Source organism: Felis catus, chromosome B1, assembly GCF_018350175.1.
Source record: "Felis catus isolate Fca126 chromosome B1, F.catus_Fca126_mat1.0, whole genome shotgun sequence".
In the NCBI taxonomy this organism is placed as follows: Eukaryota; Metazoa; Chordata; class Mammalia; order Carnivora; family Felidae; genus Felis; species Felis catus.
Genome location: NC_058371.1, coordinates 172,585,164 through 172,602,527, shown reverse-complemented (window position 1 = coordinate 172,602,527; position 17,364 = coordinate 172,585,164). Strand labels below are relative to the sequence as shown.

General features: G+C 40.9%; 1 protein-coding gene across 3 annotated transcripts in view; it reads left to right on the top strand.

Annotated features, from left to right (window-relative positions):
- Nucleotides 1-8,796: 8,796 nt before the first annotated feature.
- KLHL5 (kelch like family member 5) overlaps nucleotides 8,797-17,364 on the top strand; it is a 98,124-nt gene continuing 89,556 nt past the window's right edge. The window contains exon 1 of one of the 3 annotated variants that reach the window (XM_019829631.3): nucleotides 8,797-8,815. The gene's annotated coding sequence lies outside the window, so the exon portion shown is untranslated. Of the gene's footprint in view, nucleotides 8,816-13,505; nucleotides 13,635-17,364 lie in introns of those variants that run through there. The other 2 variants (XM_023253194.2, XM_023253193.2) reach the window with 2 other exon arrangements.

The following is a 17,364-nucleotide window of genomic DNA, read 5'->3' as shown; positions in this document are numbered from 1 at the left end:
TGTTTCAGACATCTTGATTGTATCTGTGTTGATTACGTCACTTGCTATCATTTCTTCCTGATCTTTCTTTTGGGGTGAATTCCTTCCTTTCATCATTTTGAAGGGAAGAAAAATAATTAATAAGGTAAAAAAAGTTTAATTAAAAATAAAAAACAACACACACACACACACACACAAAACATCAAATAAATGATGCTAGATCCTACCTGTGTTTTTGTCTGGTTATTGAAAGGAGCTTGATAGATTAGAGAAAACAGGTGGGAAAAAAGAAAAAAACAAGAAAAACAAGAAAAAAAGGGAAATGTTTGAAAATTTGAGGAAATGAATACAATGAAATAGAATAAAATGAAATAATGGAAGTAAGATAGAATTTGAAAAATTTACCAAAAAAATAAGAAATATAGTAGAAAAAATAAAGAAAAATATGTCCAATAAAAATTGAAAGTAAAAGTAAATTTTTTATCTCTCTGCTGAGTTCTGTGTTTCAGGTTGTGTTAATCCTCAAATCAATTTTCTAGGTGTGGAGGACGGTTTAGTGTTGATCTGGCTGTATTTCATGAATGTGAAATGCAAAAAAAAAAAAACAAAAACAAAAACAAAAACTTCCATGCTGTTCCACCATCTGGGCTCCTCTAACTTTTTATTTTCAATTGAAATAGTTATTACAATACTATTGACTATATGCCCTATACTGTACTTTTCATCCTCATGACTTATAACTAGAAACCTTTGCCTCTAAATCCCTTCACCTATTTTGCCCATTTCCCCATAAGTCTGTTTCTATTATGTTGTGGTTTGTTCATTTGCTTTGTTTTTTAGATTACACATATAAGTAAAATGATACGGTACATGTCTTTCTCTATTTTACTTATTTCACTTAGCATTATACCCTATAGACCCACCCATGTTTTGGGAGTGAGAAGATTTCATCCTTTTTTGTGACTGAGTAATATTCCATTGCATAGAGATAGAGAGAGATAGAGGTAGATAGATATAGATACTACCTCCTGTTTTTTAAGTTTATTTATTCATTTATTTTGAGAGAGACAGAGACAGCATGAATGGGGGACAGTAGAGAGAATCTCAACCAGGCTCCACACTGTCAGCACAGAGCCTGACGAGGGGGTCGAATTCATGAAACAGTGAGATCATGACCTGAGCAAAAAACCAAGAGTTAGATGCCCAACCAACTGAGCACTCCTATAGCACAACTTCTTTATCTAATCCTCTATCAATGGACACTTGGATTACTTCCATATCTTGGCTTTTTTAAATAATGTTGCAATAAACATAGAGGGGCATATCTGATTATTTAACTTTTAGTTTTATTTAGAAGATGAAACTGAAGCAACGGAAAAGTCAGAAACAAGCAAACCTAGAATAGACAAATGTCAAGTAGTGTGTAAAAAACTTTCCTTAACAATGTTACTTGTGACTTCAATTTATGTACTATGAAGGACAGAGATACGGCAAGGTCCAATCCTTAGCATGCATGACTCTGGGTTATTGTCAGAATTTAATTTTGATATTTACTTTGAGGAAATATGAGAAGCCGAGGTGGCTCCCAGAGCTTGAGAAGTGAATAAGGGTCCTCCTTGTTGCCCGGCACCCTTCTTTTAGTATCCTCCCCTTGCATCTGTGTTCTCTCCCTCTTCTCATACTTCTTTTTTTTAATATTTATTTATTTATTTTTGAGAGAGACAGAGAGAGGGAGCGCACACAGTGGGGGAGGGGCAGAGAGAGAGAAGGAGACACAGAATCCAAAGCAGACTCCAGGCTCCGAGCTGTCAGCACAAAGCCCGATGGGGGACTCAAACTCACAAACTGTGAGACGATGACCTGAGCCAAAGTCAGAGACTTAACTGACTAAGCCCCCTAGGTGCCCCTCATATTTTTGTAAACCGTACCATCACCTCTCAATCAACCAAACTTGAAAACTCTGAATCATAACTTATTTCTAAAGACGTCATTAGATTTTTAATGGTCCATAGAGAGATAATAATTCATTTTAACAGTATTCCAATTATGTCATTTAATAATATTTGTTTATATAGCACTACAATGTGAATATTCACATATATGCATCTTTGTGTGAGTCTGATAGAGTAGAATTACTAAGACAAACAATGTAAAGATTTTTAAAGTTCTTAATTCACATAGACAATGATCTCCCAGGTAAGTGAGTCAATATATACTCAATCAACAATATATGAGAGTGCTCAAATATCAGCAAACTTCAACATTGGCCATATTATGCCCTTAATTTGTCAATCTGAAAAGAACAAACAAACAAACAAAAATCTTGTTTTAATTTTCATTTATTTGATTGCTAGTAAGTCTAAACTTTTTCATATTTGCTGGCAATTTGAATTCCTTATGAATTGCCTGTTCATGTCGTTTCCTGGAGCATTCATATCCTTGTTGTTGCCTTATAGGCCTTTTTCACTTGGGAATCCCTTGCCATATATGTTGCAAATATTTCCCCAGGTTGTCATGTTCCATTTCATTTTGTATAGGGTAGGTTTTTCTCCCCTATTTGTGACAGAGTATAAAATATGGTAGATTATACACTTAAAGGTTTTATCCTAAGAAACACAGCTCTTCTTCATTGTATTTATAATATTAAACCAAATAATTTATAGTTTATCAAGTAGTTTATTCTTTTTTTTTCTTTTTTTCAACTTTTTTTTTTTTATTTATTTTTGGGACAGAGAGAGACAGAGCATGAACGGGGGAGGGGCAGAGAGAGAGGGAGACACAGAATTGGAAACAGGCTCCATGCTCCGAGCCATCAGCCCAGAGCCCGACGCGGGGCTCGAACTCACGGACCACGAGATCGTGACCTGGCTGAAGTCGGACGCTTAACCGACTGCGCCACCCAGGCGCCCCTCAAGTAGTTTATTCTTAAACACAAAGTTTACTTGCAGCCTGATTTTGGCTGCATGGAATAGATACTAACAAACTAAAAAGCCTGGTCATCTTTTGAACAATGGAAATATCCAACCCTCTAGTAAATTGTTAGAGAGTTGATAGCAATGGTAATGGACCACAGCTCCATAATTTCGTTTTACAACTTCCCAAGCACCTTCACAGATATTGGATTATAAAGGGAGAGTCTAGGAACATGAATACAAATCTGGTATTATCTATCCATTGTGGGCTTCTCCCTCCTATCTTGATGAAGGAGTAAGAAATTAAATCTAAAATCTAAACTCTAAACCTAAAACACAAGAGGTTGTTGCTACTACATTAGTGTTTAACTTTCCTAAGTCTTATACTTCATATCATAGACTCAGGTTCTCAAAATACTTTAATGTGTCTATGCATCTAATCAAGACTGAAAGCCTTTATTAATAATTGTATATTGTGTGCTACATAAAAATTTTTTAAATGACGGAATCCTTTATTTCTAGGAGCTGCTCTACCCAAGGAAGCAAGAACAATACACTTTTTAAAAAATAATAAATAACAGCCTTAAAAAGGATGGTTTGGATAAACTTCTATGTAGTCATCTATTGTTATGTGAGATATACACTTGTATATACTTTATATGAGCAATATATTTTCTATTTCTTTTCTCATTGAAATTATCTCAATCCCTTCATTATATTGCATAGAGAGATCTTTTGGGGTCAACAAAAGGAATAGCAATGATCAATGACATTTATTGAACATTTATTATGTGCTCCTGCACAGTATTGACGTTTTATATGGATTATTTTGTTCAGTCCCCCAGCACCTCTCTGAGGAAGTTACTATTGTTATTCTAATTTTACAAGCAAAGAATATTAGGTATTGAAAAGTCAAGAAAGTGCTCAAAGTCACATTGTTAACAAAAAGTAAAGCTGGGCTTCAAATCCGCAGTCTGACTGCAGACTTAAGGCTCTCAACCACTGTGCTGTCCTCACCCTGCCCTCAGACTGTGTGAGAACCTTTGTCAAGAATGGTCACTTACATAATAATAATAATGATAATAATAGTAATAACAACAACAACAAACTCAAACATAGCCCTTATTGTGTACCAGACACTGCTCTAACCCAGGGGTTCTCACGGGTAGCACTACTGACATTTTGGGCTGGGTAATTCTTAGTAGGGAGCTGTCCTCCTGTTCACTGTAGGACGTTTAGTAGCAGATGCCAGTAGCAACTCCCTAGCCCAGTTTTAACAACAACAAGGCAATGTCTCCAGACATTACCAGCTGTTTCTGCAGGGGCAAAATAGCTTCCACTTGAGAACCATTGCTCCTAACACTTCACTTACATTAAGTCATTTAATCCTCCTTACAACCCTATGAAATAGTTACTGTCATTATTTTCATTTTACTCGCTTCATACTAGTTCTATTCCGGGTAATCTAATCACCCAGAAGGTGAGTTTAAAAGACAATTCATAATCTGGATCAGCCTAATTACTTCTAATTGTGTTGCCTGCAGACAAACTACTTTAGCAACACAGCAATGCTTGGATTAACACATTTTGTTGGAGGAGATAATTTCTTATTAATGAAGTCTGCCTAAGTATGGAGAGGGTTTCAGGAAGTTCCAATGTCCTCAATTCATTTAGCGGTCCATTTTACAAATATCTACTGAAAACCTACACAATGCCAGGCAGTGCTCTGAACCCTGGAGATGAAGTAGCAAATGAAGCAAAGTCTCTACGCTCACATTCTAGAAGGAGTGTACATTCCAGTGACAGACAGTAATCAAATAATGACAAGAGTTTATTTTCAGATAATGTTAAATGTTCTGGAAAAATAAGGCCAAGTATGATCTTCTAACAGAGAGTTGGGCAAGGCACATGCTGCTTTAAATAAGAATGTTAAAGATGGTCGTGTATGATCCATTTATGTGACACGAGGGAGAAAGCAAAGCTACAGGGACAGAAAATGCATCAGTGGTTGCCAGAGGCTGGAAATGGAGGGAGGGTTGACTACAAAGCTGCCTGAGGGAATTTTGAGGGTGAGGGAAATGTTCCATATATAGATTATATCTTGATGTTAAGATATATACTGGCTATACAACTGCATGCATGATTCAGAACTCTAGAACTGTACATAACAGGAGTGGATTTTACTATATGTAAATTATAACCCGATAAATGTTTTCTCTCTCTTTCTCTACTGATGGGGTTCAGGAAGTTTACCCCAAAATATGCCACTTTGGTATACTGATTATTTTCAATTAAAATTACTTACGACACAGTGCAAGAAGGACACTCTGACCCTCCTTTGCCTCGCTGAAAGCACGAAATAAATTCCTCACGTGAAGAGTACATTTCTTGCACCTAGAGGGTAGAAGGCATCCTTATTGCCAGAGATGGAGAATTCAGGGCCAAGAAGACTGTACGAATAAACCTTGTTATTTATTTATTTATCAATTTGCTATCCCAACCCCCTTGTTAAATCTTCACAAATAATGGTTTCTTTGTATGAAAGGTATAAAAGCGGCCTGCTTTGGTTACATCTTTGAGCCTCATATTTCTATGAGCTTTTGTATATATGAAATTAAAATTTTTTTTCCTATTAATCTGTCTTGTGTCAATTTAATTATTAGAGCAGCCAAAGAATCCAGGAGGGAAAAAAAGGAAAAGTTTTCGTCCCCACCACTCCACACAGGCTTTTTGCTGTTTTAGAAATGGAGATTACTGAGAAAGGGACTGGAAGACTGGGCCAGAGCTTGAACTAAATTGAAAAGAAATTCAGAGAGAGCCTTAGCTCAGACAGGAGGAGACCAGACCAGAGCCTCATCCCTGCCTGCTTCGGTGGCTGTGGTGAGACTGTTGCAAAGAAACCCAGGGCATGAGGCCACACAGGAGGTCACGTCTTCAGCAGCGAGTTCAGCCAGGTCAACCTGGAAAGTACACCCAGCCCCTCAGAGAACCGGAGAAGGTGCTCAGCATTGCTCAGACTACAGGCTATGGTTCACTAACCTGCCTTCTCTTTGTTCACCTCCCCGCTGGGGAATATCTGGTTTGATCTGCCACCACTGTGTTTAGAAAGCTGGAGACTGGGTAGAGTTCACCCGAGGCCTTCACGCACAGGCCTCCTCAGAAGTGTCTGGCCTTCTCACACCCAGCCCATACATGGCTGCTTTGCCTGCACCGTTCCCACTCCCAATCACCTGTGGCAGGGAAAAGAGTCTGTTTTCACTAACAAAACCTGCTGCCCTGAGATACCAGCCTATGCCGGAAAGAACATGGTAGGGCCACTTTCCTTAAAAGGCCCATGAGGCAGGCTTGTCTGTCCCCACCAGTGTGCTCAGAGAGGGCAAGCAAGAAGGGAAAACCACCCTGGAATGGATCCCTATAACCGCTGCATTTTTTTGGCCTCCAGGAACAGTTTCTGGCAACTAATTTTGACATTGAAATGGACTCTCTTGTTAATTACATGAATAAAGAGACAGAAAAGCACAGATCGAAACATTCTTCATGATGCTAGAATACACACAATCTTTGATTCTCTAGGAAATAGAGTGAAATCAATTGTTCAGAGTCTGAAAGTATTAGGCCCAATAGGTTCAGCCTGAGGTAAAAAGAACTGGGTGTCCCAAGAGGGCATTTCAATGTCAAATTATGAATGCATTTTATTCTTTTCCTCTCCATCCACCAAGACAATCAAGAAATAGTATTACTTAGATTCAGAAGAGCCCTCTGCCTCTTCCGACCATTGACTCAAATGTCTTCGAATCTATATAGTGCATGCCTCCTTCTTTTCACCCATTCTTTTCCAGTCTCAAGTCAGCTGCTTGTTACTCAGCCAGAATCTTTCCCTGAGAATTCTGTGCTAAGTATAGTCACTGAATATAGAATGCAAGTGTGAACACAGAGGCATGTGTGCTTTTTAAAAAGATGAACAAAATGGAGGAGGAAGAGGAAGCATAATGATTGATAAGGACTTTTCAGTTTACATATCTGTCTGATTCATCTTTGTTTGTTCTCTCCCCCATAACAAGTAACACGGCGTCTCCTCTGCTGTGGGCCTCTTCATAGCTGGTGAGCGTTGCTGAAATGAATATTCTATAAGCAAACCATCAGCACGGTGATGTGGTTATGAACTTAGGATCTGAGAACATTAAAATGGAAGCCAGATTGAGTGCTCCTTGTCTGTTAGTGAATCAGGAAGTAATGTATCAAGTATGAAGATACATCCTGGAACATTTTTTAACTCATAAGAAATCAACATCAATTTGTCACCTTGCAACTGTGATTTTTTTTAAATAAAACAAGTATATTGAAATACTGAAATAATTATTTTAGTGGGTAAAAATAAATATAAGAACTATGTGTTCATTCCCTTGCCTTGTAAGTTTATGGAATCCTAAATTAAGGCCCTTCTAAAGTGTCATGAGACTGCTGGTAATGCTATAAGTAATGTTAAAAATTAGAGGAAAGGTCTTGTTTGTGTATGTTCTAGAGCTCCAAGGAAACATTGGCCTTACTCTAAAAAGTTGTTATTTCTCAAGGCTTCATAGACAAGTGGTAGTTTTTCATTCATTCATTCAACAAATCACTATGGCCTGCAATTATGGACTTCTAGCTAGTCAGGGAGATAGACCAGTTAGCCAATGTTCACAGCCCATCAAGTAACTGCTACACTAGAGGGCACAGTAGAGGTTTGGAAGGGGAGACAAATATACCACCCCCAAATACACCCCTTTGGCATAAGGATTAATTTTCGCTGATTATTTTTAAGAAGCACAGACACAGGAAAAGTTCTGAAAACCAAGTAGAAGTCACCCTTTTGTAAGAAACATTTACATTCATGAGGCAAATCTCCATTTTTAAGGGTGTCTCCTCTGTACCAGGAAGAGGAAGATGACTAAATCTCTAGAAACTCTTACATATAGAGAAGGCAACTGACTTAAATCTGCACAACAACCATACCCTTGTTTAGTGTGCTTTGCCTGGTAACCTCCCATAACTGCCCTCCTCCCCACTCCAACATCTTTTGTCTTTAGCTGGAGATGATATTTAAGGTGGTGGCTTGGGTTATTTGGGGGAGTTATCCAGTTTTCCTGGGTACTTCCCATGTATTCAGAAGGTACATATATTACTAAACTTTTGTTTTTCTCCTATTAATCTGTCTTTTATTACAGAGAGTGTCTCAGCCAAGAACCTTAGAAGGGTAGAGGGAAAATTACTTTTCCTCCCCTGCAGTATTACGTGTTTTCAGAGGAAGAACACACTCAGCCTGGAGGCATCAGGATAAAGAGGTGACCCTTGAGTTGAGTCTTAAGGGGGTTAGGCAAGCAGGAATTGGAAAGGCAGGGAAGTCCAGATGGAGGAAACATATTTAAAGACATAATTGTGGGAGAAATGATACATGCTGGACACTGCAATGGGCATAGGCCTGGGGAGACAAGGGTTAAATTATGAAGGATGTTGCAAACATGCAAAGATATTTGACCTTTACCTCAAAGACAATGAAAGGTCACTAAACTGTTTTAAGTAGGATACCAGGGAATGAACAGAATCAGGTTTGTGTTTTAGGTTGAGGGGACTGGCAGGAAGTGTTTAAAGTTGTTTTACAAAAACCTTTTTTCCAGTCAGAGAATGTGGCCTGATTGATTGTAGGAGGGCTACTTACGTATGGGTGGATGGAAATATGTGCATGAGAGAATGCACATTCCTTCCCCATGTCCCCAGCACTGTGAGAGCAGTTCTGGGGAATGGAGGGAGGTGGCCTGACAGGGGGCTGGAGTGACCTTCCCTCTGTGTGTAAGAAGAGTCCCACCTGAAGAAGGAGCTTATAGGTGGTGTCAGCCCCCAAGTTTTGTGATTGAACTGGGACCATGCTGTATCGTTCTGAGCCACAGGTAGGAATTGAACAGTATAAGTGAGGCTTTTAGCCTTGGCTGTAATTGGGACAGGCTTGATGGCTCCCATGCAAAAGACAGAAAAGTGACCTACCATGTGGAGAAAGAAAGGGAGCCAAGAGGGGAGGAAACTACAGAGATAGTCTGCAAATTTACACCTGGCTTTTGGAAACAGATGTTCTTAGAAGAATGCAAACTGTGAAAGAGTCACTTGACAATGAGTGGAGTTATATATGTTGTTTACATTTTCCATAACAATTTCATTTTTATTCTCCTTTAGATTTTAGTAAAGTTCATTGTGAAAATTCTAGATGGGTTTGGTTGTGGTAAAAGAAGCCAAGGAAGCTTTTTCCCCCCTTTTCTTTCTTTTGTTCCCTGCCCCCACCTTTTTTGAATTTAAACCAAGTTAAAAGGGGATTAAATTACTCTGGGAAATCAAGAGAAATCAGAGTAAAAATTTGAGGTGAACTTCAAGAGGACAAAGTTTGAGTTGGGTTTACTTGGCCACCTGTCTCTGTCAACATGGAGATTCTCCTTCCAGGGGTATGATCTGCTTCTGCCTTTTGAAGCTCTGTATTTGGGGCACCTGGGTGGCTCAGCCATTAAGCATCTGACTTGGGCTCAGTTCATGATCTCACAGTTTGCAAGTTCAAGTCCCACATCGGAGGAACATGAGCCCTACTTTGGGTGAGCCCCACTTCTCTCCCTCTCTCTCTCTCTGCCCCTTGCTCATTTGCGGCCTCTCTATCTCCCAAAAATAATAATAATGATAATAATAATAATAATAATAAAGCTCCGTATTTTGCTCAGGTCATGATCTTGAAGTTCATAAGTTTGAGCCTCCCATCAGGCTCAGTGCTGGCAGACCCTACTTGGGATTCTCTGTCTCCCTGTCTCTCTCTGCCCCTTCCTTCTCTCAAAATAAATAACTTAAAAAAATAAATAAGCTCTGTATTTTAATAGGAGGCTGTTTCATGCCAAAACATGGATAGCAGCAGTACTGCTGAAAAAATTCTAAATCCTCTAAAAGACATCCCATTACCAGGATCCAGATTTTGAACGCAGATACTGTATATAATGATATTTAAGACTTTAATCCCCCCACCCACTCACCCAAACTGGTAATTAGGGCAGAGAATGAAAAGTCACATCATTTCTTTATTAAGTGTCTACACACTAGGATAAGTTCTGTTTGCTATCAGTACTAAACTTTTATTTTAAAGTTTTTATTTATTTTGAGAGAGAGAGAAAGCTCAAGTAGGGAAGGGGCAGAGAAAGAAGAGAGAGGGAGAATCCCAAGCAGGACCTGTACCATCAGCTCAGAGCTGACGCAAGGCTCCAACTCAAGAATGGAACTGTGAGATCATGATCTGAGCTGAAGTCAGACCCTTAACTGATGCAGGCACCCAAACGTCCCTATCAGTACTATGCTTTAACCAAATTAAGACAGTGTTAACTTCACCATCATGATTATCAATTAAAATTATTACAGCACTGACAAAGGAGTATTAATACCATCTATCAAATTATCATTAATCAAATTTTAGGTCTAATTATTCCACTTCTGATCAGTGCTATATTATTTAATCTCACGGAAAAATATTAAGACTTTGACAGGATTTATTAATCCATCATTATTCTCTGATACCATAGACCCATTTATGGGCCATGCTGTAAAATCTCAGCATAAGTTCTTAGCTGTGAATGCTTTTGCAAATCCTGTTCCTTAGTATATTGCCAGAATGGGAGATTAGAAACAGCTATTTCAAATACTAATTTTAACTAGGGTGATACTTATTTATTTTAGACCTTATTAATACATCTGAGTCCTATGAGTCAGTTGTAAGGCAAATTGCATGAAAGTCCTTTGAGCATTACAAAAAGGAATACACGCTTTCTCACCTGAAGTCATTCATTCATTCAGAAATATTTACTGAGGAGTAACAGCTATCTGCTAATTGAACAAACCCAGAATAAATGATGAATAGATATTAATGAAAAAAAAATTGCTGAGTATCTACTATGTGACAGACTCCATAAGTAAGAGACACTGGAGATGTACATTGAACCAAACAGACAAGATTCTGTTCTCACAGAGTTCACATTCTAGTGGGAATAGAGATATATGTCACGTGTACTAAGTGCTGAGAAATGAGGAGCTAGAGAGAGGGGGGAGGCACAGTTTGTAGGTTTACATAGGGTAGTCAGGAAAAGTGACATGAAGGAAAAGGGAGACAGTCACGTGATTAGCTAAAAGCCATCCAGACAAAGGGACATGTAAAAGCTTCACTGGCAAGTGCTTGATGTGTTGGCAGAAGAGAAGGAGTCCAGTGTGGGGAACAGCCTGAGAACAAGCAAGGTAGGAGCTGAGGCCAGCAGCAGGGTGCGAAACCATGAGGAATGTTTTATTTAATTTGCTTTTACTGGAGTGGTAGAGCAGATAAACTGAAAATACAGGTGAGTAAATCAAAGAGAATAGATTTTGAGATGAAAAATATATTTGACATGAAAAAAAGGAAAGGATTTATGGGAATTCCTATGTCTTAAATTAGGATTAATTTTTACCGCAATTGCAATGTGAGTTGATTGCAATGCTTTTCTAGTCTTTCTCACTATAAACCCAAATGAGAAAGACTGAATTAAAATTCCAAAACTGAACAACAAATGAGAGGTGGAAAAAAAACTATGAGAAGAATGTCATTTGCTGTTACTTGCACAAATGTTAACACTGAAAAAAAATCAAATGGGGGTTGAAAAATAGTACCAAATCCCAAAAATTCAAGCCAAAAGTTTACACAACTTGTGTACTTAAAAACAATGCTACTTGGGTGCCTGGGTGGCTCAGTTGGTTGAGCATCCAACTCTTGATCTTGGCTCAGGTCATGATCCCAGGGTTATGGGATGGAGTTCAGCATCCATCTTGGTTATGGGTGTGGAGCCTGCTTAAGATTCTCTCTTTCCCTCTAGCTCTATCCCTCTCCCCTGCTCGCTCATGCGTGCATGCGTGCGCATCTTCTCTCTCAAATAAAACAAACACAATACTACTGAAATAATTTTTGTTTGTGCATGTGGGTATGGTTGCAAAGGGATGGGAAGGGGTGGAAGTCACAAACACATGGCTCTGATAAAATATATATATATATATATCCTGAGCTTTGTGATTGGAGCCCTCACTGGTAGCTTTTGTGATGTACCTTTCCTGACTGTAACAGTTTTAAATAGGCCCATCCGCTTCCTTTTGAACTAACAGTCCATGTCAATGCTTCATTGTTTTACACTATGGTGCTTTTCCTTAACCATTTCCCCAAGAGGGAAGGTACAAAATAAATCAGCCAGCCATCCCAGGCGCTATCATATTAGGGCTATGTTGTCCTGCTAATGATTTGATCCATCAGTTTTCTGGGCCACTTGCTTGCATTGGATTTTTATTGTGGAGATATACTGAAGACCTCCTAAGGAAATGTCATTTTGTGGGGGAGAAATAACACATGAACGCATTCAGTCCTCAGGACGGCATATAGCTAGCTCAAAGTAGCAAACACTGAATCTGCAAATAATGAACATGTGCATTACTTTGAGAACTAAAAGCAGGTGAGCATTTCTTTTACACGTCACTCTGAGACAAAAGAAGAAAACTCCCTCCCTCCTTTATTCCCCCAAGAACTCCACGGAGAACAGAGACCTTAGCTGTTTTGTCCGACTGAGTCCTTTAGATTTGTGTTTGGCATAGAGGCGCCGAATAAATTAGTTCTTGGTATTCTCATCACCTAGAGTATAGTTGTTGCTTAACATACGTTGCCTACAGGTATGAATAAAAAACCTACTTTTGTTGAATTCCTATTATCCCACCGTTGGAAAACAAGGATTACGGTGACAGAGTTGAGGATCATAATTGCTGTGCCACAAACCCACTGCCTGGGGCACAATAATTATCAGGTTGTTGCAAAGGGAAGAGTTACAGGACATGGAGACGAGAGGCGACTCTTGGTGAGTTCCCCCAAAACTCTAGGACAATACAGTCCTGTTCTCCAAGGAATCAAAATCCACAGGCCCGCTCTCTTCTTGCTCTGAAGAGGGGCCTCTTCCTAAACTTCCAGCCCCAGGAATTCCCCTCATCCCAGCTTCAAGGGGCGGGAACAACCGGAATTTTTTGTCAGGTCCGTCGCGCCCCGCCCACTCCCCCAGAGCCCCGCCCAGCCCGGCGTCCCTCCTCCGCCCCTTCCCCCATCGCTCCCCTCCCCCAAGAGCTCCCGTCGCCAGAGCCCGCGCCTCGCCCTTCCTTCGCATCCTCCTCGGTCTCCCTCTCCCTCTCCCTCCACCTCCTTCCACCTCCTCCCTCCTCGGCCCAAGCCGTCCGCGCGCGCCGCGCTGGGGGTGGAGGGAAAGAGAAACCGCCAAGCCCGCGGCGGCGGCGGCGGCGGCGGCTGTCCCCCGGGGCTCGCGGCCCCGCGCGGAGGGGGCGGGGCCTGGCGGCAGGGGGCGGGGCTGGCAGCCGCTCGCGCCGCGCCGGGTCTGACGGGCGAGCCGGTCCGACCCCCGCCCGCTCGCCCGCTCGCTCGCTCGCCCGCTCGCCCGCCCCCTCCAGGGCTGCCCGACGAGTTCGTGCCTCCTCGGCCTAGCGCAGCCTGACGGAGGGGGAGTGGCCGGCTCCGGGCCGGCCGGCACCGGGGGTGAGGCTGCCGGGGAGGGGTTGGGGACGCCCGTGGGGCCGAGCATCCCTTTCCCCGGCCCGCTGCCCCCCGCCCCCCGCCTGCCCCCTGCCTCACTCCTGGCTGCCTCGCCCCGCTGTGACCCCCGGCCGCCTCCGGAGCCCGACGCGGTAAGTGCTCCTTCCTGCTCGGCGTCGGGGAGGGGGCCGCGGCGGGCTGGTCGCGCACGGAGGCCCGCTCCCCGCCCCCACGCGACCCTCCCTCCGGGCCGTGGTGGCCGGGGTCCCGCAGGGCCCTCCGGGGCACCTCCGAGCGGAGGGGTGGGCCGAGCAGGGCCCTGCCCCAGCCGCGCCCGGGGCTCGAACCCCGGCCCGGCCTCCCCGCCGCGCAGCGGGGGGCCCGGAGCTGCGTGTGGGCCGCGCTCCGACTTGGGCGAAGTTCTGCACGCGGTGGTGCGGCCGGCCCGCCGGCCGAGGCAGGACTGCGCGGCTTCTTCCCGGCACTCTTCCACTAATAAAACCAACTGGAAACCATTTCGGATTTTTTTTTTTTCCACTGTTATCCGCAGGCTATCACAATCTCAGTTTTCATTTTAAGTAATTGCCTCATCCCGGAGCGTGGAGAATCAGAAAGGGACTTTATTTCAGTAAAAGCTGGCGTGCCTCCTGGAAACTCCGTTGGGCATTTCAGTGACATACTCGGGGATCCAAAGCTGACGAGGAAAAAAGTTTGCGGTAGCAGAGAGTAAAGCCTTACTGCCGCCTTTCCTAAAGTCCCATTTGATTTAAAAAAAAAACATTTTGGAATAGTTGATGTATTCACAAAATTCACAAGGTACAAGAGGGATCTGTACAAATTCTCTCCCCGCCCCCTCCCCCCGCCCCGCAGCCCACCAATTTTACCAGTTTCTAATTTGTCCTTTCAGAGACAGTGTATGTGCAAATACACTGAAGTGAAACGGTTGTATATTAAGTACCTAGCAGTTACTGGTACCCAGTAAATGGTAATTCTCCTTCCGTTTAGAAAACAGTTTAATGAGTCGTTTTGATTATTAGACCGCTAAAAGAGCAATACTAACTCTTTTTTCAGGTTTTAAGCATTTGCGGATTTGCCTGTATAGTGAATGTGTAGGTTCTATTGGTTTGTCGTCACTATGAATACTTTTACACAAAGGTGAATACACTGATATTTTCAGGTAAAGGGGCAGGTAGGGAAAAATCAACATGAAACTAGTAAGGCAGGACTTAATATATACAATATAGAGTTCCAAAAATGATTTGAAGCCCCTTAGTCTCCATGTGGTACAAAAGGATAAAACAAAACTAAATGAGAAAATTGAGGCAGAGCAAGAAAAATAATACCCAGTCAAGGAAAAAGATAATACCAAGTGCATACTGTAAGATCCTGTACTAAAAGTGAGTCACAGTTTTGGCTCTGGGCTTCATAGCAGCTAGCAAAAAAAAAAAAAAAAAAAAAAGGCGGGGGGGAGGGGGACAGTAAGTTTCAGTGTGTTTCTAATTACAAGATAAAAACAGATCAGTTCTGCCTAAGCAGGATATTTTCTGGTGATGAGGCCTCAGAAGAAACATTCTCTCATGGGCCCTAATAAAAAGGGAGATGGCATGGTAAGGTTGGCAGCATCTTTAAAATATTCCTACGCAAAATAATGAACCTTAGACAGTGTTCTTCAATGAAGGACAGTAATAAAACTCTAAAGATAAGTTGCCTAAAGGCTTCACTTGAACCATTCATAACACTTAGAATTACCTAGAACAGTATTTCCCAAACTCTGTTCCAGGAAATGAGAAATCAGTAGTTTATTTCTTTGAAATAAGAGTCTGAAGTCAAATAACTTTGAAATCACTGGGTTAGTCAAATTTCAACAGTTTTTTACTCAACTTCTTGGCTAATGTTAAAGATAACCCTTTTAAAGGGGAATATATTTTGTGACCTTTTCCAAATTCATTTGTTGAGAACCACTGAACCTATAGAAATGGACAGACAGGCAATTCTTCAGGAGTATTTCTTTAAACAGAGGCTTTATAAAAATTGGGAGAGCAAAGAGTTTGAGGTTAGCCAATTTGGTAAGAACCAAAGTGAAGATCATCTAAAAGCATTTTTTTTAAGTCACCATTTTAAATATACTGTATGTCAAAGGAAAAGTCTAATTCCCCCTAAATTCTTTCATAGTGCCTCATAGTTCTGCAAGTAATGATCTCTAGGATTTCTTCCTGTCCTGTGCTTCAGGATACTGAATTAGACTAGGTTCAGGCAAGTAGAATTGCTTAAAGAATGAATTTAATTATTCTTGGCTGTAAATATGCCATTGACATTTTTTTTAAATCACAAACACTTTTGATACTGTTAATTTAGTATCAAATCTTGGAATTTTACAGCTGTCAGAGATCTTAGGAAGCTTAGTACCTAGTGAAAAGAGCAAGGGATTTGAAGCCAGAAAGTCTGGGATTGTGCCACTAAAGTGTTAGGTTATTCCCAGCAAGTTTATGAACCTCCCTGACTCTTTTCCCTTGTTTGTAAAATTAGAATGATGACAGCACACAGTTCATTCAATAGATGTTGAGGGTCTCATAGGTAATGTAATAGAAAAACAGTTTTAAGGGTACAAATAAAATAATGTGTCAAGAATCCTTTACTGGCTAAATTTTTTCCATTCCTGAGTTCAGGTGGCAAGAGTTTGAAAGGCAAGGAGTATCACCTCATCTAAATGTATCTGGTTCCTGAATTTCAGATAGCAGGTAGTGAGGGTTTAGAGAATGGGGGATTGGTCCAAAAATGTATCTGACTTCATTCAGTTCCTGTGTTTGGATTTTGAGAGTTTGGATAATGAGGTACACTTCTATAAGAAAGTATTCTATAAATGATGCAATGCTATACAAAATGTTACTATTCTGAAGACAGATTGAAGGCTGGAGCTATTCATTGCTTTCATTCCACTTTTGAGAGAGGTGTCTGGTGAATATATCAGGTAAATTTTGCTGTTGTAACAAAAGACCCTCACATCTTCCTGGTTTAGAAAAAGGTTTGTTTCTTAGTCACAGGGCATATCCAATTAGGGTCAGCAGAACTCTGTTACAGGTGGTCATTTGGAGCCCCGGTTTATCAGAGGCTCCATCCCAACACATGCTTCCACAATTGCTAGGGCAGGGAAAAGGAGGTGATGAATTGCACATTGGCTCTTGAAGGCTTCTACCTGGAAGTGACACATATAACTTCTGCTGCCATTTTATTGGCCCAACAAGTCATGTGGCTACACCCAACTTCAAGGAGGTTGAGAAATGCAATTCTATCATGTGCCCAGCAGGAGGAGAACTGGAATATTCTGCAGACAGTCTTAATGACTACGCTATGCAGGCTTTATAGTCCTATGAGTTAACATAAAATCCAGAGAAATGAAATCCAAAATATGCTTTTCAGCATTTAGAGCATAGAAAACAGCATCTTTTTTTTTTTTTTTTTTGGTGTGGGTAAAAGCATGTGTGTTTAATCATAGAATTATGCTAATGAGAATTGCAAAGAATATTTTTTATTAATTGGAAATGAAATGCTTTTGAAAAACTCCATAATTAGACATACTGTTTTGACCAAGTAGATTCATTGTTTTTTAATTATATGTTCATTCAAAAAATATTTAAATGTGTTAAATGTGGTGTGTATAAGGCACTATGTTAGCTCCTGTGAGAATAAAAAGATGAATAGGAAATTTACAACCCCAAATAAAATAGCACTAATTGAGTTCTCTCTCTCCTTCTCATCAATAGATTCATCAGTAGAATCTTTCCATATGATAAAACCTGATTCTGTATACTTTGCCCCAACCACTGTTTTTGGTTTTAGGGAATTTTTGGCCACAAAATAGCTTGAGCAAAAACAGTGTTTTGT